The sequence below is a fragment of the Rhinopithecus roxellana genome, chromosome 3 (genome assembly GCF_007565055.1).
Source record: "Rhinopithecus roxellana isolate Shanxi Qingling chromosome 3, ASM756505v1, whole genome shotgun sequence".
Classification (NCBI taxonomy): domain Eukaryota; kingdom Metazoa; phylum Chordata; class Mammalia; order Primates; family Cercopithecidae; genus Rhinopithecus; species Rhinopithecus roxellana.
Window position 1 is genome coordinate 147,451,392 of NC_044551.1, and position 21,604 is coordinate 147,472,995.

General features: G+C 46.9%; 1 protein-coding gene across 2 annotated transcripts in view; it reads left to right on the top strand.

Annotated features, from left to right (window-relative positions):
* The first annotated feature begins 364 nt into the window (after positions 1–364).
* The window catches only part of LHFPL2 (LHFPL tetraspan subfamily member 2), a 165,875-nt gene continuing 144,635 nt past the window's right edge, over positions 365–21,604 (top strand). Inside the window, exon 1 of one of the 2 annotated variants that reach the window (XM_030927774.1) lies at positions 365–742. The gene's annotated coding sequence lies outside the window, so the exon portion shown is untranslated. Of the gene's footprint in view, positions 743–1,769; positions 1,790–21,604 lie in introns of those variants that run through there. The other variant, XM_030927775.1, reaches the window with a different exon arrangement.

A 21,604-nucleotide genomic window follows, 5' to 3' on the forward strand; every position in this document is an offset into this window, starting at 1 on the left:
TCCGAGCGCCCCGGGGCCGGCTCTCCGCCGGAGCAGCCCGGCCTCTCTTCCTTGGCTCCGTCAGCGCCGCTCCCCGCCTCCGGCGCCCCGGGCAGGCTACTTGAAGCTGCTCCGGGAGCTTCCCCGGTGCGGCCCGGAGTAACCTCTGAGGACCCCGGAAGACGCCGCCACCGCCCGGCGGGAGCAGGGACCGGCTCCCAGGTCCCCGCGCCCCCTCTCGGGGATCCCCTGTCGCCAACTCCCTCCCGGACCCGCAGGACACTCCCCTCCGGAGGCCGGGCCTGGTCCGCCCGCCCGCCGCCCCCGTCCCGCCCCGCGCGCCGCGCCGGGAGCCCCGAGCCCGACCCCTCCCCCCGGACGCCCGGCCAGCTCGCGGGACGGAGGCGGCGATGGTGACTGGGCAGCGGCGCGGGACCGGGGCCTGGGCAGGGCGGCTCTGCAGCCTTTTTCTCTCGCTGCCCCCGCCCCTCCTCCTCCTCCTCCCTCTCCGCGAGTACTAGTCCGGGCGGCCGCCGAGCTTGGCGCTCTCTCGCCTCGCCGCCTCCTCCCCCGCGCCGCGGACCCTCTCTCCTCCCCTGCGTCGGCTCCCCCTCCCGCCGCCCCCTCCCGCTCTCCTACCGCCTCCTCCTTCCAGGCACGGCCAGCGGGGGCAAGAGCGAGGTGGCTGCGAGGAGGCGTCACTGAAAGCCGTGGCTTGGGGAAGGCTGCGGGCTCGGAGCCGGAGACGCCGAGCTGGGGCAGGGTGAGTGGCAGGCGTCGGGCCCGCGCGCGCTGCGGTAGGGAAGAGCCGGTGGGCCTGGCCAGGTGGGCGCCCAGCCCGGGTGCATGGAGAGCCGTTGCGGCCGGCCGAGCCCAGGTTGCTTGCGCCGCGGCTGGCGCGGGAACTTCGCTTCGGCCCCCTGGGAGACCGCGCGGAGCGGTCGGAGGTGCTGCGGGATGGGCGTTGGGTGCTGGGAATGGGAAGGGAACAGCTGCTTCCCAGCGCCGCCGGCGGCCGCAGAAATGGAAAAAGTTGTGCCGGGAACAACGTCTCCTCTGGAAGCCGGCGCGAGCCCTGCTCTTCGGCCGTCGCTGGCGGGCTTAGGACTGCGGCGCGTGGGTCCCGGGCGCTGCTCGGCGCCGGGCTCCAGCGCGCCTGGCACCGCGCCCTGGGGGCCGCCCCGTGGTCACCCCTGCTGTCCCTGGTCCGTGGCGTGTGGGTCACTCTGGCCACAGACGTCAGCTGCTTCTCAAACCTGGACTGCATTTTTGTGGGCAGCTCAGTGATTGGGGGTGCGGGCTGGAGGAGGTGGGCGTGGAGTGGGGAAGACCGCATCTGGGATGGGCGGCTTGAGCCCACGGGATGGGCGAAGGACTGGGGAGACTCTGCATGTGTTTCTGGATGTTTTTAGGCACACAGTTTTTTTTCCCCGCTTCCATTCAGCGGCCCAGTGTTCTTCGAACGTAGAAAAGCAAAGGGTTTTCTTCAATCCCGTTCAACTTTTTCGTTATTTCAGGATGGTCATGAGTTCCATGAAAGTCCATGTGCTGTTTCAATGGGAGTAAGACCAGAGTACAGACAAAGTCCTATCTCCACCCTCTGTGCTCGCCTCCACCCGAGCCATTTCCTGTATGTCCCATTTTCTCTGCTGTGAGTGTGTTTGTGCATGTAGGTTATCATCGGTGGGTGACCTACGGGGAAAAGAGAACTTTTTGATACCGCAACGCGGCCGCTATGGAAAGTGTGTGCTGGAGCCGAGGGAGTCAAGATTTGGGCGAGCCAGAGCTGTTAGAGGCTCACCCCAGAGAGGTAAACCTGAGTAACTGAGCTTGAAGGAACATTTATAACCTGCATATTGCTTTTGCCACTGGCCAGAGAGCTCCACTCCTGCCAGGTTTAAGAGAGGATCAGATACTGACTTCTTTGGTGTTGACTTTTGCTGGTGTTCCTGTTTCTTTCGTACTGGTTCTCTTTTAGAAACTACTCCTTTTTAAATTTAAGAGATAGAGAACACATGTTCGCGGGAAGAGGAAATGTTTTTAAAATAGGAAAGCGAAAATCCAAGATTCTCATTTCTTTTTGCTGTCGTACTATGATAAGCTTTTTGATCCATTAGAAATCTGATTCTGATTTTGAAGTAATATCAGATGAAACACTATCTTATAATAGTATTTTTCTCTAAGTGGTCACATGGAGAGCAGACTGTGGCTTCTTGTGGTTTTTTCTAAGGGTGCAGCAAACATATCAGGAAAAAGACACTGTGTGTTATAGGAGAGGGGGATGGGGTGGGGCAGTCATTTGTCTTCAGAGCAGCCTAATTAGGAAGAATAATTACACTGCAAATGAACATTGTTGAATATAAATTGAGTCATGATATGTGAACCAGTCATTTGTCTATAGGAAGGAAGAAGGATCTTTGTAGATGAGAACAAAGCCGTGCCTTCTGGAAGAAGTAATGTATGCTGTTCACCATGTGCATGGGCTCGGTGTTGATGGCACCACCCAGTGTTTGGGCAGGGAGGAAAAGTCCATAGTAGGAGATGATAGAAAAACAATATAAAAAAACTACATATTTCTTTTTAATGAACACTGTATACAGCTTCTCAACTTCTTTACTGCAAAGAATTGATGAAATGGTAAACTCAAATATAGGAGACCCAAACTTGGGCTGTTGGGCTCCAGATGTACCTAAACCTTGGGCATGTTATTTGATTTCTCTGTTTTTGTGTCTATAAAATGGTGATGATAAGAATTCAGCTCAGATAATCACCTTGAAGATGAACTGATTTATAGGACTTAGGATGGTTCCTCACGCTAAGTGCTCAGAAAATGTTACTGATGATGATCAGGTTTTCCAAATCCCTAGGAAAATGTGGTGCCTGTTAAACAGCTAACGCAGAGATACCTGATTTTAGAATGAGTTGAAGCTGGACCCGTGTCTTGCCAGCCTACACTCAAAAACACTGATCTTTCTGGAACCTGCAAGCCGCATCCTTTTGGCTCATTCTGGTTAGCCTTTTCTGGGCTTCCATTTCCAGGGAGTTTGTAATGCAGGCACTATTTGAGTCTAGAGGTGGAACCCAGATGTGGCTTGCAGTTCCAGGCTACATGTCCCATTGCAATGGCAGCTTGAAGTATTAGGTCCCACCAAAGTGAATATCCAAATTTTATTTGAGGTAGAAAGAAAACTGTAGTAATGAACATGATAAGTGCCTCTTTTGGAACTCTTAAAAGCAATATTTTACCCAATGCTTACTGTTCTTAGATACAAAGAAGAAGCAAATAGCTAATCTCTAGAATTTACTCCAAAAAGCTTTAATGTATGTCTTGGGTGCTGGGCCCACGGTAGCTCACACCTGTAATCCCAGCACTTTGGGAGGCTGAGGTGGGTGGATCACGAGGTCAGGAGTTCGAGACCAGCCTGGCCAACATAGTGAAATCCTGTCTCTACTAAAAATACAAAAATTAGCCGGGCGTGGTGGCACGCATCTGTAGTTCTAGCTACTCAGGAGGCTGAGGCAGGAGAATCACTTGAACCCGGGAGGTGGAGGTTGCAGTGAGCTGAGACGGCACCATTGTACTCCAGCCCGGGTGACAGAGCAAGACTCAAAAAAAAAATATATATATATATATATGTGTGTGTGTGTCTGTCTGTCTGTCTTGGGTTTAATGATGCACTTCCCAGTTTTTGCTAAGATTGTGCCCCAAAGTGAACCAAAGGCATTGTTAGCACAATAGTGCTTACTGAGAAGAGGAACTCTGCTATACATTACTCCTTCTTTTTTTCTTTTTTTTTTTTTTTTTGAGACGGAGTCTCGCTCTGTCACCCAAGCTGGAGTGCAGTGGCCAGATCTCAGCTCACTGCAAGCTCCGCCTCCCAGGTTCACGCCATTCTCCTGCCTCAGCCTCCTGAGTAGCTGGGACTACAGGTGCCGCCACCTCGCCCGGCTAGTTTTTTGTAGTTTTTAGTAGAGACGGGGTTTCACCATGTTAGCCAGGATGGTCTCGATCTCCTGACCTCGTGATCTGCCCATCTCGGCCTCCCAAAGTGCTGGGATTACAGGCTTGAGCCACCGCGCCTGTTCTACATTACTCCTTCTAATTTAGGGAGAGTGCCTGTTTGTTCCTTCATTCATCCAGTCATTCATCCTGTCATTCAGCAAATACCTAGGGAGCTGCTCCCTTGGGCCAGGCTCTGTTCTGGACTCTGGTAACACAGCAAGAACCAAGAGCAGTCCTCTCCTCTTACAGAGTACACAGAAGAAGAAGAAGAAAAACAAAAAACAACCATACACCTCTGTTTTCAAAGGACTACCATAGACCCTGGAAGCTCCCTTTTTGACTCAGAAGAGCTGTATTGGAACGTGGCGTGTTGGGTGTCCTTGCCTTCCACTCTCCAGCCTGGTCAGAGGGAAGTGATCTGGCTGGGGCTGGGGGTGGTGGCAGGGTACAGCTAGTCCTGTGGGTCTTCCAAAGGAAGAAGGGGAGGCCTATTTCTTTCTGTTCTTTATGATAAAGTATTCAGTTTTAGTGGCTGAGCACAACTACTGGCCAGTGAAACAAATTGTTTCGCATGCAATGAAAACAAACAGTTCGCAGTGTACTGAGCACCATAGAGACAGTGCTGGGGCAAGTGAGAGCCAGACAGGCACTGGGTGACTCTGGCTCACTGAGGAAAAAAAAAGACTAAACATGGGCAAAGGAGATCCAAGGAAGCTGAGAGGTAAAATATGATATGCATTCTTTGTGCACACTTGTTGGGAGGAGCACAAGAAGAAGCACCCAGATTCTCAGTCAACTCCTCAGAGTTTTCTTTTTTTTTGTTTTGAGATGGAGTCTCGCTCTGTCGCCCAGGCTGGAGTGCAGTGGTGTGATCTCGGCTCACTGCAAGCTCCGCCTCCCGGGTTCATGCCATTCTCCTGCCTCAGCCTCCCAAGTAGCTGGGACTGAAAGGGAGTTGTCAAGGCTGAAAAAAAGCAAGAAAAAGAGGGAATAGGAAGATGAAGATGATGATGATGATGAATAAGTTGGTTCTAGCACAGTTTTTTTTCTTATCTATAAAACATTTAAACTACCTATATACAATTTACTTCTTTTAAAGAAAGAAATTGAAATGGAAGACTGTAACATTTGTTTTTAAACTGTACATTGTCTTTTTTTGTATAGTTAACACACTACCAAATGTTATCTTTAGATAGTCCTGTCCTGGTGGTATTTTCTTTTCTTTTTGAGACGAAGTCTCCCTCCGTCACCCAGGCTGGAGTGCAATGGCATGATCTCAGCTCACTGCAGCTTCCTCCTCCCTGGTTCAAGTGATTCTCCCATCACAGCCTCCTGAGTAGCTGGGACTACAGGTGCACACCACCACGCCTGGTTAATTTTTTGTATTTTTAGTAGAGATGGGGTTTCACCATGTTGGCCAGGCTGGTCTCGAACTCCTGACCTCAAGGGATCCGTCTGCCTTGGCCTCCCAAAGTGCTGAGATTACAGTCGTGAGCCACCATGCCTGACCCTGGTAATATTTTCAGTAGCCACTAACCTTTCCTAATACAGTGTAGGGCTTGAAACTGGCATGTAAATTTAAAGCAGGCTCTCGTTGGTGCACAGCACAAATTAGTTAATATATGGGGTTGGTAGTGTTTTCATCTTCGGTTGTCTCTGATGCAGCTTTTATGAATGTTCTGCGAACTGAATACCATTCTGTAATTGCAGAAAAAAACAAAGTTGTGGCTGTTTTGTTGACATAATGCTTCTAAGTAAATACAATCTTTTTTATTAAAAAACCGGCAATTTTTCCTGCACGTGAGACATGTCAGCCTTAGAAAGGCAAAGAAGGAGTCAAAGGTAGGATCTGATCATCGACTTATAAAAGCCAGATTGTGTCCAGAGAAGAGTCTCAGCTGACATTCGAAATACTTGATTCTCTCTTGGTGTAGAAGATGTGGCTGAAAGAGGAAAGAAAAGTGTGAATACTTGTTTCATCATGCACCTTCAAGGTTTTGTTTTTTCTTTTTTTTCATTACTGTAAAAATTGCAGTAATACATGATAAGATAATACGTAAGCCTGGAGTCTAGAAGACTTGGAAAGGTATACTGCAGCCAGGGCACTGACAGTAGTTGTTGGACTAGAGTCAAGGTTTGTGCTGGGAAGTACCTGAGGGTTTGGGGTCTTGGGCACTAAGCTAAGGGAGTCTGTATTTCATCTTGAAAGCTGTGCGAAGGCTGGAGCATTTGTAGCAGGTGAATGCTGTGATCATATCTCACTTTAGAAAGAGCTCCATGGCCATAAGGTGGGCTAGGTAACAAAGAGGGCAGGGAACAAGGTGAGCTGGGAGGCTAGGACTGGAGTGCAGAAATCCTGGCCGGACTGGGTGGCGGAGAGGAGAGGCCTGCAGATATTGACCCCACTTCCTGTTCATCTCCTAGGGTGGTCCCCTAGGAGAGGGAGTGTGCACTTTGACTGTTACGGGTCATGGCACCTTTCACTGAGGTAAGCAGTTGTGGGAACCTGAGTTTGGAGAGAGACGGCAAGGAGTAATGAATTCAGTTGGATCCAAAACTGAACTACAAGCCTTCCAAGGAGAGATGTCCACCAAAAAGTTGGATTTAGAGGCAGGAGGCGAGGTCTGGAGCTAGAGATGATAGAGGGAGTTCTTTTTATGGTAGTGGCAAGTGTTTGTAGGGAGGCCTCCCTCTCTTGCTTGGCATGTTGAGGTTTACTAACTGATGCTAGGTGCAAGAGTAACTTGTGTCCTTGTAAGTGAAATTTTCTCTTTACCAGGCCTGACTGGCTTGATTGTCCATCAAGCCCTTGACTTTGGCCTCAAATGACCAGTCTCGTACTGATGTGATTTTGCAGACTTGGTGAGTTCTGCTTGTTGTTATTTTAAACTGAGATAGTTGAGAGGAATGTACATGGAGTGGTTGTGAATGTGTTTGATAGCTAGGATGTATAACTGATAAAATTGATTCCACACACATGTGTGTTAAGGACTGCATATTTGTGCCCCCCCAGATTCATGTATATGTTGAAGCCCGTAACCCCCTATGTGATAGTATGTGGAGGTAGGACCTTTGGGAGGTAATTAGGCTTAGATGAGATAATGAGTGTGGGACCTCCATAATAAGACCAGTGTCATTATGAGAAAAGGAAGAGAGACCAGAGCTCACTCTCCAGTGTGTGAGGTTGCAACAAAAAGGCGGCTGTCTGTCTGCAAGCCAGGAAGAGGGCCCTCATCAGGAACCAAATCTCCTGGCACCTTGATCTTGGACTTCCCAGCCTTCAGAACTGTGAGAAGTAAACATTTGTCGTTTAAGCTGCCCCATCTATGGTATTTTATTATAGCAGCTTGAACATCTATGTGTGTGTGTGTGTATACTGTACATTTTCTTAAATACAATAAATATATTTAAGAAAATGTAAGATGAACTTCACTTGCTGAGAATGTAAACTAGTTTTGTGTATATCTACAAGATATTGAATACGGTTAAAGAGGTGTGTTATTTGCACGTTTTCCTAAACTTTAATCAGCTAGGTCAAGAGAAACACCCAACTTTGATTTTGAGACTTGGCAGGACCAGAAAGGAGAACCTCAGTGTATTTGGATTTTTCTTCTGGGTTTGTTCTGACTTTGATTTAATAACACATTACAATGATTAAGTGGTTTTATGGAGACTATTTTACAAATATTTTTGTAAAACTTAAGACTTCCAAGGTATTTAGTTGGGGGTGAACTTTTGAAGTTCAGTGAAACTAACTTTTACAACTCTTCACATTAAAAAAAATAAGTGAAGAAACCAGTTATAGTATTTGAAAGAAGAATATTTGAGCTGGTTAATAATGAACAATGTTTAACACTGAGGTGACATCAGCAGTAGAAACAATTCTTTCCTTGTGCCTTAAGCACAGAGCATGGTTCAACTAGAGGTAACCAGGTTGTCTGGCCTTTGACTGCACAAGGGTAATAGGTGGACGATTAGTAGCCCAGGTTGATATACGGAAACTAGGGTGTTCTGACAGTTTTAAAGCTCTCCCTGTTTGTGAGACTAAGAACATTTCCCTTGTGGGTTTAATCTCTCTGGTCCTAAAAGCACACAGATTCCCAGGAACCCATGCATTGCTAATGGGCAGCTGCACATGTGTGCGGTTCCCAGATCTTCATCTCCAACTCCTCTGCACACCCTTCCTCTGAAACATTTCCTTCCCTTGCCTTAGAGTGGGTGGCCAGGCTCTCCTACTCTCCATACTAGGAGAACTAACTCTTGTTTTCATGTCCACCAGGGATGAGGTTTATCTACCTTCTTTTTTGAGGTTACCAAATGACCCTCAAGGGCTACTGGTGTTAGTTTGCATTTCATTCATTTGTGGCATAATGAGAGTGTGCCAAGCAGGCCCCAGTGAATGCTTGTTGAATTGCAGGCACAACCGTTACTCCTCTTACTGCTGTGGATTTAGGGTAAGTCCGGTGGGGATGATTAATTATTGTTAGTCTGTGCAACCAACAGTAACACCTCACTTCATCCTTGCCTGCTTAACAGGGTTGGAAGGACAGAGACTAAAATTTTACTTAGTTATCTTAATGGGGTTATGAGTGACTATTTTTTTTCTTTATTTTTCTGTTTCTCAGATTTTCTATAAGTAGCATGTTGCTTTTTGAAATCAGAACTAAAGAGCTGGGGAAATATTCTGGTTTCTGTACAAAACTGTAGCAGTGGTTTTGGTCACAACATCATACATCACTTTACATCCATAGTGCATCTTTTGTAAGGCAGTTTCTGTCTTTAAACAACTGACATTCCTCCTCATTGTTGATAGAGTTATAAATACTGGAAGGCTGCAGGAATGTACCTAGGACTGGGGGCTGTGACCCAGATCCAGAATGGGGCAGCTTCCTCTGAATGATAGGGAAGACCCCACCCCTTATAGTGGGTATGTTTTCATAAACATTTTAAGTGTGATTTGTGAGGTGTTTCTGTTGTATTGATAAGAAGTACTGAAATAAACCTGGTTGATAAGAAATACTGAATTAAATGCTGTACTGGCATGTTAGATTTTTTTTTTTTTTTTTTTAATTTCACTGTTCAGTGGAACCTTAACCAGCAGTGAGATCTGAAATACTTCTTTAGCAACAAGCTCCCCACATGCCCGGAAAATTAAGAGGGACTCTTTTTCCTCTCCTGATTCTATTGTTCAGCATTTTCTTGCTTTCCACACTGTGCTGTGTTCTCGGGGCACCTGGAGTTCAAGCTTCCTTTCTCCTGGGGCAGGCTGCAATTGGGCTGAATTTCACATGTTTTCTAGTTTTAAGGCATTTAGCCAGTTGTTTAAGGAAGGCTGTAATTGCATTCACAGGAGCCTCATTCAATCTTCAGATAAGTGGTACATGGCACACTTAATAAGTTAAAAAATTAACTTTCTCTTGTTCATAGAGAACACATTTTCTGAATTAAAAATAACAGACTGGATAGTCTGGGAATTGCAGACTTAACCAGTAAGCAGTGTTTCTGTATTTGTAAATGACTAACACTTACATATTAAATAGACACGTAAGAAAAACATGGCTCACAACTTTAAAAACAATGTAAAATCACATTTGTTTTCTTTTTTAAAATGGCCCACTGTCCGTTCTTAGAAGATGATTCTACATTCTAGAGAGGTATGTCTAAACAGATACTCTTTCATTTGCTCATGCTTATAGTGGGCCTTTCAGGGTTCTTCTGCAGTGGAAACTCACAATTACCGACTTAATTACTGACTCTGCGTGGATCCATGCTGTAATTCGTAGCATAGTGTGCCGGCTTAAACTGGTGACTGTAAGTCATTTTTGATCTGAATCCTTTTGGTAAGTGGGTGTGCTTAGGTTGTCTTGACTATTTATGTGGGGTTTTTTTTTTTTTTCCTCCAGCTTGTACTTAAGTGTATTGTAAAGAAAGGGCAGCATGAGAGGGAACTAAGCTGATGTGTGAAATGTTTACACTATGTTACAAAGCCAAAAAGAGCTGTAGCCAGTATGGGGTGAAGAGGCCACACTGAATAATAAGAACCCAAATGGTGGTGGTGGTGGTGGGAAGGTGTGAGAGTTTGTGTATACACCTGTGTGGACAGGTGGCCGGGGGGCCTTTAAGGATAGTCTGACCAGCCATGTTAGGGAAGAACCACTGCTCCTTTTGGTCTGGAAACTAGACTTCTGGTCCTTAAGAGGCTTTCTAGCTTTCTTAATATCCATATTGGTCAATAAAACTTGAATGTTTTAAAAAATTTTAAAAACTTAAGAACCGCCATCCAATTAGATTTCCTCTAGTTTGGGATGTATATATTTGATTTTTGAAACCTTGATCATGAGACTTTCATTTCTTCTTATGATATTTCAGCTTTCTCAGCTCTGGCATGTTTGGCCTGTCCAGATAGTTTTGAATTCTGACCCGGTCATCTGTCTTGTCAGCCTTCCCTCTGGGCCACAAGTCATTCTTTGATACATGCAGCCTGTCAGTCACTCAGGTTCTTTGAGTCATTAACTGGTGCTGCTCTGTTAGCCTCCCCTTGTCATTCTCCTCCAGTTCTCTTAGTAACCAAGGGTGCGTCAGCCTTTGCAGGCGGCCGGAGGGCAGAGGGTTGGAGTCTGTGCCAAGATACAGAGGAAGCTAATCATACCCGTGACCTCGACCTCATTAACATTGTGCTGGAACCAAAGAGCCAGCATTCCATGGTATTGTTTGACTTTGGATTGTCTCTGCTGATTTATGATCACGAGGTCTGTAGTCCTGCCCTCGAAGGGAGGCAGATGTTACAGCCAGATGAGAATGTGAGACACAATCAGAACTTACTGCCTCCTTTTAACTTCCTAAAAACTGGGCTTTGGGTTGTCAGCTATTCATTGCGTCCTGCTGATGGTGATCTGGCTCCAAGCAAACCTGAGTAAAGAGTGTGAGGGAGGAAGGAAGGCTTCCGAGAGGCTGGAGCCCAAGTGGGGAGGCTGATGTTCCCAGTTGTGGGTAGAAGTCCATACCCCTTCAGCAGGGCTTCTCAAACTTGACTGTGCCCAAGAATTGGCAGGAATCCTGTTAAAATACAGACTCTGATACAGCAGGGCTGGGTGGGGCCTAGGCTTCTGCATCTCTAACAAGCTCTCCCCGTGATGCTGCCCCTGCTACTCCTGTGGAACTCACTTTGAATAGCAAGTCCTCACGTTCAACTGGACCATGAAAGAGACTATGGAATAGGCAGCTGGCGGCTGAGACCTGTCAGGGCTGAACTGTGCGTGCCAGGAGGGCCCATGAGGTCTGACTTGAAGTTGGTTGCCTGCTACTTAGGGCTGGCCTCCACTGGGATGAGACTGCGAGCCCTCAGCCCTGGCACTTCCATGTGGGCCTTTAATAGCTGTTGGGAGCCACTGTGCGGGTATGCTCTCAATCCTTTAGGGCAGGGAAGTTATGAGCTCTTCCAGTTGAGATATGGTAAAGCTACAGGGGAAGGCTTCCCCCAGCCTCCAAGTTAGTTAAAATGATTTCCTCATTTCATGTTGGTTATGTTCCATAAGTTTAACTAGGTTAAGAAGGCTCTAACTTCCTTCCATTAAACCTGCATTTCCCCACATACCCTGTAACTTCAAGGTTATGTGATTACAAAGCTTTTAAAAAGTTGCCTATTGTTTCATTTGGAGCGTTATTTCTGAAACTTGCCTGACACTCCGCTAAGGTGCTGGCTAGACATATGTGTTACCAGACCCTACCAGGGGTTTTGACTTCATAGGTCTGGAGTGGGTCTTGGGAATCTGTATCTTTTAAACAAAGCTTCTAGGTGGTTCTTATGATCAGGCAGGCTCTAGAAAAACCAGTTTAGAGAAGCATCAGTTTAGAAACCTGTCTGTCTCAGCCTGTGATATTGGCCATGTCTGAGGGACACCCTTGCCTTTTTACTTCTTGGCCTCTTAGATATTTGCTTGTGAAGGGCTGTCTTCTGTCCCATTGGATCCACTTCACTTTTTATCTTAACACGTGCTTTTGCTCTTACAGAGAGACTCTTATCTTGGATGGAGCCAAATCAGAGAGGCCTTTGTTAACAGTGTAAGAAGTCAGTTCTGTGAAGCCTTTATTTTTAGGAAGGTTTTACAGATACTGACTATTAAGTGCTCGAAGATACTGGACTATACAAGCTTTGGGCCTCTGTAGAGAAGTCTTTAAGAATGTCTTGATAGTGATTTTTCCCACTGTTCCTACTTTGGTTCAGACACTGGAGATAATGAGCATTGTTAAGTAATGGATGACCAGAAATGGATGAACAAGGGGCCCTATCCTCCACAGACCAGCTTGGTTCTGATCCAGGTGACTTGTGAGGTTAAGGAGTTCGCCCTTCCACAATTGTATGGAAATTAACCTCTATTCCTAAAGATGCAGGATCTGTCTCAGCCTTACCTTAGGGGCAAAGTCAGCTTATGAGACCAATGAAGTAGGAAATGGTCAGTGTGGAGGGATCAGCTGGACATAGCTCCTTACCCAAAAGGTGGAATTCACTTAGTGTTGTGCTTACAGTTCTACCATTAGAGAAATTGGGTGAAGTGTTTCCCTTTAAGCCTCTTATTAGACATGTAAGCATCCATAGGACAGGCGATGCATTTGTGATTCATACGTTAACAGGAATAACTTAATAGAATGCTTCTTAGGATCAGAGTATTCAGGGAGTGGACTTTGATAGGGTGGAGTATGGGCCACTTTTCAAGGAGGGCAGAGCAGGATGCAGGGCCACAGATGGCAGCCTCAGGCACCACATGTCCAGGCAGCTCAAGAAAAGCACAGCGTGCCTGGGAGGGCACTAGGCAGAACTTGTTCTCATTCATTTAATTGGTGTGTGTGTGTGATGGGAACTTTAATATCATTTAAGATGCATTTGGCACATTTCTAATGTGGCCATTTCACATACGAGTTGTAATGAAAAGCCAAGTGATCTATATATGAAAACTAAGACTAAACACCATAATTGTGCATAGGATTGTTTTGGATGGTTGGTTTTTATTTTTTTTTTCTATTTATTTATCTATCTATTTGGGACAGAGTCTCACTCTGTTGGCTAGGCTGGAGTCCTGTGGTGCGATCTTGGCTCACTGCAAGCTCTGCCTCCTGGGTTCATACCATTCTCCTGCCTCAGCCTCCCAAGTAGCTGGGACTACAGGTGCCCGCCACCACGCCTGGCTAATTTTTTGTATTTTTTAGTAGAGATGGGGTTTCACCGTGTTAGCCAGAATGGTCTCGATCGCTTGACCTCGTGATCCACCCGCCTCAGCCTCCTAAGGTGCTGGGATTACAGGTGTGAGCCACTGCGCCCGTCCGGTTTTGTTTTGTTTTGTTTTTTTTTTTTGAGACGGAGTCTTGCTCTGTCGCCCAGGCTGGAGTGCAGTGGCCGGATCTCAGCTCACTGCAAGCTCCGCCTCCCGGGTTCACGCTATTCTCCTGCCTCAGCCTCCGGAGTAGCTGGGACTACAGGCGCCCGCCACCTCGCCCGGCTAGTTTTTTTGTATTTTTTTTTAGTAGAGACGGGGTTTCACCGTGTTAGCCAGGATGGTCTCGATCTCCTGACCTCGTGATCCGCCCGTCTCGGCCTCCCAAAGTGCTGGGATTACAGGCTTGAGCCACCGCGCCCTGCCCGGTTTTGTTTTTTAAAGTCAGTTTAGTTTTGAGAGATAAGCTAAATCTGAGACTTGGAAAATGATCCATTTCTGTACCTGCTTAGCAGGTGAGCTTGGCCAGCAGCAGAAACCTTCCCTTCTCTCAGGGGAAGCGGGGACAGTGGGAGTGTTGGGGACATCTTGAAAAGAAGGGCTTGACTCTCCTGAGATTGCATGCCACCTAGATAATGTGCATTAGCCCATGCTTTCTCTTTTGTATCTGTAAAGAATCATTACATTTGCAGAGTTCTCAGCCTCTGGCTGGCAACAAGAAACTGAACTTGGGCATTCTGCTGCCAAAGCCAAAGCTTGTGTAAGTGGTGGAATATGTTTTCAGAACAGAGTGGGGATGGGTTGGGAGATTCTCTTGTCTCTGCTGCCGGAGTAAAGCAGAACCGACAGAGGACTTACACAGAAGCACTCCCCAGGGACCAGAACTCTGGGAACATCTATGAAGAACTGACCTACTCCACGGCTCAGAGCCATTTCCCGACTCTTCCTCCCCTGGCCTCCCTGCTCTGTCCCTAGATTGGGCTTAGTGCCCCACATTCTAAGATTCATAAGATGTTCCTCCATGTTCTTGAAATGAAACACACAAAAAATGAATCCATTCTTATCACACATAAAATATCTTTGTCCTCAAGGGGGCATGGTACTCAGGAAAGATGGGAGCACAGCCTGTGAAAGGCAGAAATTAGTAAGAACTGTCTGTTCTGCCTCCCTGACCTTCCTGTGCCGTCAGCTTGCTCTGCAGCCTTGGGCAAATCGTTTTGCCTCTTTGAACTGGAAAGGGTGAGGGGATGGAATCCAGGCCTGAAACTCTTATTCCAGGTGAATCCATATGGCTGTGTATTCAGTCATTTATTCAACAGATGCTTATTACACCCCTCAGAAAGCTCGCAGTCTAGTGGGGAGAGACGGATGGAAGAGCCATGATCGTTGAGGGCTAGCAGGTGTGGCAGTGTGTTTGGCCATGGAAAGCCTTTGGAGGTGTGGGACCACAGGCACAGGGGCAGGTGGGGAGGCCAGAGGGCTGCAGCATGCAAACACAGGGTGCTGCCTGAACATGGGGAGGCAGCTGGGGTTTCTGCAGCACTACTTGAGGTGCGCTGAGAATAGTGTCCTCACTGCCCCCATACCACGCATGACTTCCTGTGAGTTCCTGCAGCACAGCCACCCTCACGGTGGCATTGGTGTTGGGGGTAGGCCCTGGGAGCTGAGTGGAGCATCATCTCCCTTCATGACCTGAGTGCTATTTTGGTGCTTTGGCCTCCACCCCCGCCCCCCATCCCCTTTTGTAAAGAAAGTAAGAGCTATGAAAACATAAACAAGAATGTGAGAACTTGCCTGCTGTTTACAGAAATATGCTTTTTTGTGGGGGAGGGGTAATCTTTTTTTTTTTTTTTTGTAAGGAGAAGATAGATATTCAAAGAAAGAGGAAGATAAACTGGGCTCTTCTGAATCCTGAATTACTTTATGGCTCCTGAGCCTTGGTGTCTTTGTAACCACAGAGTTTGGTTCACTCTCCAGGAAGAAACTTGACCCTCTGATAAAACCACATGGAGCCTTCCAGGGCGACCTCAGTGTTTCATTTATGGAGCGGTCAGATTCTGTATCTAGGTGGGAGGAGAAATGTCTAAAAGGAGAAGCATGCGTTCTCTTTCCTTAAAGCTCGAGTTCTCTTTGCCTGTCCTAAAACAGATGAAGGCCCAGGAGAAGAGGAAGGGCCTTGCCTGCACTACCACCTCCACCTCCCCACCCTAAAGGTCCCCTATCCCATTGGTCCCCAGGACTGGGAATGGTGCCATGCATAAAAACCAGCTTTGTGTATTTTTTACAACAGAAATGGGCTTCAAAGCACTGTGGAGTGTGAGGCCTTGAGCACAGAGTCACTGTTGGGTTAGCAGGCTGGGCCAGCTCTGTACTCTGTCCCCCAGGACTTGCCCTTAGCAAGCATCACTGTCACCCAGAGGACTCGTGAAAACACTGAATGTGGGTCCCACCCCAGAGATTCTGAGTCACTAGTACTGGGATGGTGGAGAATTTGTGTTTCTGACACATTCCCAGGTGATGCTGCTGCACCACACGGTGCCACTCAGGCACTTGGTAGGGGTGTGTTGAGGTAGGCAGACTCTGCCCCTGAGGCAGTGGTGCTGAGCTATTGTCTGCCTGGCAGGAGCTACCTCATGCTGGAGGAACCTGGGCTTCACGACCAGTGGTTTGCTGGAGATGCTTGGGGGAGCTCAGCTTCACTTCTGACCATGAGGATTGTCTTTCTGTCCTCTCATGACACAGCAGGATGTGGCATTTGGGGCAGCTAAGATGGGGTGTTGTTGCCTCCTTCCAGTTTGTTCTCCTCTCTGGTATTGCTGAAAGCCATCTGAACCATCCCAGTGTCCTCTTCTATGTCAGAGCTTGCATTAGCCTTAAGGTAAAGTCCAAACTCTCCTAAAGCAGCTGCAAGAAGGCTTCTTGTGATCTGAAATGCTTCAGTGGGCACCAACTTCTTTCTTTTATGAACTGTGTTCTTGCTTCCAGGACCCCCCATTTTACTGTTCCTTTTGCCTGCCTTGCTCTTTAGTTTGGCCACCTCCTCATTTTAGCCCTCCCTTGCTCTGGGGAGCTTCCTTTGATGCCTTGGAAATCAGCTGGTGCCTCTGCAAAGACTCCCATGTCCTCTTGTATTTTCCTCCCTTCAGCTCCTATCAGCTGCATCAAAGTCGTGAATACGACCTATTTATTTCTCTTTATGGACTGTAGCTCCCTGAGTGTAGGGAACCCATTTATGCAGGCATTTCCAGGCATATAGAAGGTGCCTGGCATATAGAAGACCTTCCTAATCATTCTGAGATAGGTACTGCAGGGGAGGAAACTGAAGCACAGGGAGGTTAACTACCTGGCTGCAGTTACCCTGCCACTGAGTTGTGAAACGAGCATTGTCACCTAGGTCTGTTTGATCCAGCCCCTTGGCCAGGTAACACTAGCCTTGTTTTCTGCTCTGAGACCAAAGAGCTTAGCCATAGGCTGCAGATTTCTGCTGGAACCATCAAAAGACTGGCTACTCCCGTTAATAATAAAAATGACTCTTTCCAATTGTTTTTCAGGTGAGTTGGGAAGCAGACTCTTGAGTTGACAGCTGGCCTATGGTTTCTGCATTTTGTTAGGAAGCACCTCATGCAAGTGAGGGACCTGGGTCTGCTCACAGCCAGGTGGGTGTCCCTATACTGTAGATATGACAATGCACTCTGATAACCACCCAATGTTCTCATTCAATAGAAAGAAAATCCTTAAATGTGGGGCAGCCGCTTCTCTAAGAAAGGTGTAAATTGGTCCCTGTGGGTGTTGTGAGTGGCCTGGTAAAGATGTTTACCTGCCTGGCTTGCTCGTGGGCATGGCTGGCTTTCTCATTACTCAGCCTTCTTTCCTTTGTTTCAACACCCTTTTCTCTTCACAGATCTAAACCTCCGTTTAGGTCTGTGCTTTAGAATTCCTTTTCTTCTTTTAAGATTCAGCCCAAATTTCTTTTTTTCTTTTTCTTTTCTGTTTTTCTTTCTTTTTTTTTATTTGAGATGGAGTCTTGTTCTGTAGGCCAGGCTGGAGTGCAGTGGCGTGATCTTGGCTCACTGCAAACTCCCCCTCCTGGAATCAAGCCATTCTCCTGCCTCAGCCTCCCAAGTAGCTGCGACTACAGGCACATGCCACCACACATGGCTAATTTTTGTATTTTTAGTAGAGACAAGGTTTCGCCATATTGGCCAAGCTGGTCTTGAACTCCTGACCTCAAGTGATCTGCCTGCCTTGGCCTCCCAAAGTGCTGGGATTACAGGCATAACCCACCACACCTGGCCCCAAATTTCACCTGTTTATCAACTATCTGAATGAGAGGTTTTCAGAGTGTAACCTTTTTCCGCTTCCCAGCAAAATGAATGGCCACTTCTCTGTGCTCACACAACACGTTGAACTTGTCATGGTGAGCTTTACTTACTTGTTTGTGCTCATCTTTTTCCTCTTGTCTGTGAGTTCCTTTTGGTACCATCTCCCACCTAGCATGGTTTCTGGCATGGAACATATTTTCAATAAATGAAAGAATGTTCGTCCTAAGTAGCGTAGGTTATGCTAGGTCATGGAGCCATAATGCTCTAAATGGCAACCTGTGGCCATGAGCAGCCAGACTCCTTGGCTGCCCTTGGAGAGACATAGAGTTGTCAACTAGACCCTGGAAGCCCCCAGGCAGCCCTACCATTGGCATGCAGACCACCATAGGATTGAACATTATCTAAATGTAAATGCAGTAGGGAACAAACAGTAGACTTTCCCAATGGGCAACCTGAAGAAGATACAAATATGTCTCAGTGGCTTGAGCATTTGTTTTAAAGCACAGTTTAGGTTTAAATAATTTTGATATGACAATTTTAAATCAGTGCACTTGAGTCTTCCCTACTCTTCTTAGAAAGTTGGGTGCTTTGGCCGGGCGCGGTGGCTCAAGCCTGTAATCCCAGCACTTTGGGAGGCCGAGACGGGCGGATCACGAGGTCAGGAGATCGAGACCATCCTGGCTAACACGGTGAAACCCCGTCTCTACTAAAAAATACAAAAAATTAGCCGGGCGAGGTGGCGGGCGCCTGTAGTCCCAGCTACTCGGGAGGCTGAGGCAGGAGAATGGCGTAAACCCGGGAGGCGGAGCTTGCAGTGAGCTGAGAGCTGGCCAGTGCACTCCAGCTTGGGTGACAGAGCGAGACTCCGTCTCAAAAAAAAGAAAGAAAGTTGGGTGCTTTAAGAGGTACGCAGATTGGCTTGAGTTGATCTTGCATTATCCTGTGGGTTGGGAGTAGAAACTCTCAGGGCAGTGGATCACCTGATTGTTGGAGCCAGAATGAGAGTTGAGTCCTTTCAGGAGCCGCTGGGTGGCTGAATTCTCTGATGCCTGGGGTGGCACTTAAATATAGCCAAAGACTACTGTCACTAGGAGAATGTGGTCTTGAGGTTTTGCCCCAGCCTTATTCTGCTTCTGTGTTAACACTACACATTGTTCAGCCTTCCAGTTGCCATCCTGGGTGTTTGCAGCACTAAAGCAAAAGAAATTTTCTTCTGCTTTCTGCATGTGCTTTCCACAACCTAGTAGAGGTTCCCGGACAGTAAGTGCCACGTAAAAATAGTCACTTCCCCATGGTTTCTTCTATGTGGTGCTGAGGCCCAGCTGTACAGCTTCCTGAAGGAGAATTGAATGAAAGACAAGGCAGTAAAGGAACCTTGACTCCCAGCTGACCCTCTTCATGGTCTTCAAGTTTCCCAGGGCTTGGATAGAAGGAGGATTTCAGCTTTGCCCGAGAATGTCTAGTCTCTATGGAATCAGTTTGTCTATCATACTTGAAAAATAAGCTAAGAAAATACATGAAATGAAAAAGCCCAGATGTTAACATATGCGTGGGTTTTAGCAGTCTTTGGAACTTGAGATGTTACTGAATGTTTGTGTCACACCATCCCTGAAGAGGCTGCTGCAGGGCATTTGCTAGGAGTCTGGTCTTCACACTGCCCCACGCAGGGAGAGTGCCCCTGCTGGCTACTTCATAATGAGCTGCAGTTTACCAAGCTTCTAGGAGATATCTGATCCTCAGAGCCCCTCTTGTTTTACAATGCAGTTCTAATCATGTTAGGAAAAGCAGCAACCATGATGGAGTAGGTCAAACCCTCAAGTTATTGAGCTGCCCGGCTCCACGTAGGGGCTCACCAGGTGTGTGTTCAGGCTCACTTCACAGAGGTCGTTAGTTGAATCTTGACTACCCCAAGTAGTCCAAGAAGTGGTTTAGTTCCTGAGTCTCCTAAAGCTTCTGAACTTGTCATGTGTGTTTTGGACTTGTTAATAAGGTCCTGTGTTTTCATTCGGTGAAATGTTTACTATTTCTGAAGGTGGGACTGCTAGTGCCTTATCAGTTGAATTTGTATGTCAGGGTGTGTGTATATTTTTAATACAGCTGCTTTTGTAGACTGGACTTGATCCAAAGACACTGTCCAACATGGGCCCCTTGTCTCCAGGGTTGACATTTGGGAGAAATCAGAGCAAAGGCAACTAGCAGACACAGCAGCTTGTCTCCTGATCTGGGACTCCAGTGCCATTAGCATACTCGGCTCTGCCTCACAATTTCCTTTATTGCTGAAATGCCTGGGAATCAGGTATTAGTACAAAGATTAATACATGGCACATCCTCCCTCAGCCTTTGTTAATTTTTTTTTTTTTTTTCAGGCAAAAACTTTATCTTTAGCTGTAGTTCCTTAAAGAGGAAGCAAAGTCTCCAAAACAGCCTTTCAAGTTTCATTGCAAAGCTACACGCATATATTGACACCTCTGGGAAGAGTTTGCTCCATTCCATTTCCAGAGCACAATCAATGCATAATTTAGGAACCACCTTTTACTTGAACCAGGTAGCTTGTCAGCTGTGATTGATTGACTAGTTTGTCTTATCTACTGTAGGGGTTTTGTTGTTGATTTCAAGAAAACGTACAGGTACTTGTTTCCAGGAAAAGTTGATTTTAAATGGAATATCTTAGCCTTTTTCCCTCACAGAAAGATTGGAGGTATTGTTTTATCACTATCATGTCCGCTTTCAGTTAAGAAATGACTGTTTCCTGTTCCTTAGTGTCGTTTTGACACTATGGACCTTTTTTAGAAGGAAATCCTTTGGATGAGTAGTTAATAGGAGTAACATTTCCAAATAGGCAAAAGACTGAAAAAAGTCTTCTTCCATCTTTTTTAATGTTAAAGAGTAAACATCCTGCATTCTATATGATTCCTTTTCCCTGTGGATCATTCTTACATTGAGCAATGTCTAAGGCTTCTAAAATCCTGTTTTCTCAGGTTTCTTCTTCAAATCTGGGGAAGACTTGGTTGGTTCCCTTCAGACCTCTTCCATTGATGCTTATCTTTCCTGACTTTATTTCCTAATGGCCAAGCTTCAGGGCTCACCTTGCCTGCATTTCATCTGCTTGCTTGACATGACTGCAGAGAAGTCCTTCTTCCCTTTATGGCCACAATCTGAAAAAGAAAACAAACAGCTGAAGCTCTCCTTGCAGCCCAGCAGGCTGGGGAAAATAGTTCTCATTCTCCTTGTTCCTGGGTTCAAAGTGCACTTAACATTTTACGGGGGTGACCAGCCCTCCCAAGGTGCTGGTTTGAGTGGGCCTGTGTTTTAGCCGGGTGGACAATTAACCATGCTGACCTCCTCCTTTTTGCCATTGCCTTTCTGGCTGAGTTGATGCCAATACTCTGAGTGAGAAGGGGCTGCTGCTCCTTTGAGCGGAGCATCAGGGAGGGGTGGGGAAACATCTGATCTTGTTCAAAGGGGATGTCGCTGAAGCATGAAGATTGAACTGATTGTGACCCCACCCTGGGGGAAGGAGACATTCTCTGGAGAACAGGCCAGGAGGAAGAAGCCGGCAATTACTAATCCCATTGGCCTGTGGGCCTTCAGGGTCTCATATCCGTTTAAAAGAGAGAGAATTGGGGTTGAAGGTAATAAAGTAGGCCTTAAATTAGAGGAGCAGGGGGTCATTTTATCTAATTTTGTGGTTGTTACTGAGGAATAAAAGGCAGAGGAGATAATTTCATTAGCCCCTTTGAGATCTTTATCACAGCAAGATGGCATTTTGGGATCAGCAGAGCCACACAGGGTCTGTCCATGTCCTCCTGGTAAAAGGAGAGCTTGATTTCCAGTGTGCCAAGGGAGGGGCCGGGAGGCACAGTAACCCTTCAGGGCGCTGTGGTCAGGAACAGATGGTATCTCCTGCCACAGTGAGAGGTTAGTGGCTACAAGTTCTGATGTAGGACTCAGCCAGCTACTCAGGAACATGGCATTCCATGTGAAAATGAAGAAATCCACCAGAGAAATGGGCTCCTGCAGAGTTGGGACTTTGTCTTTTACTTCTGAGGAAGGCTTGTGGGTCCTCTGCTGTTAACTTGATTTATTTGGAG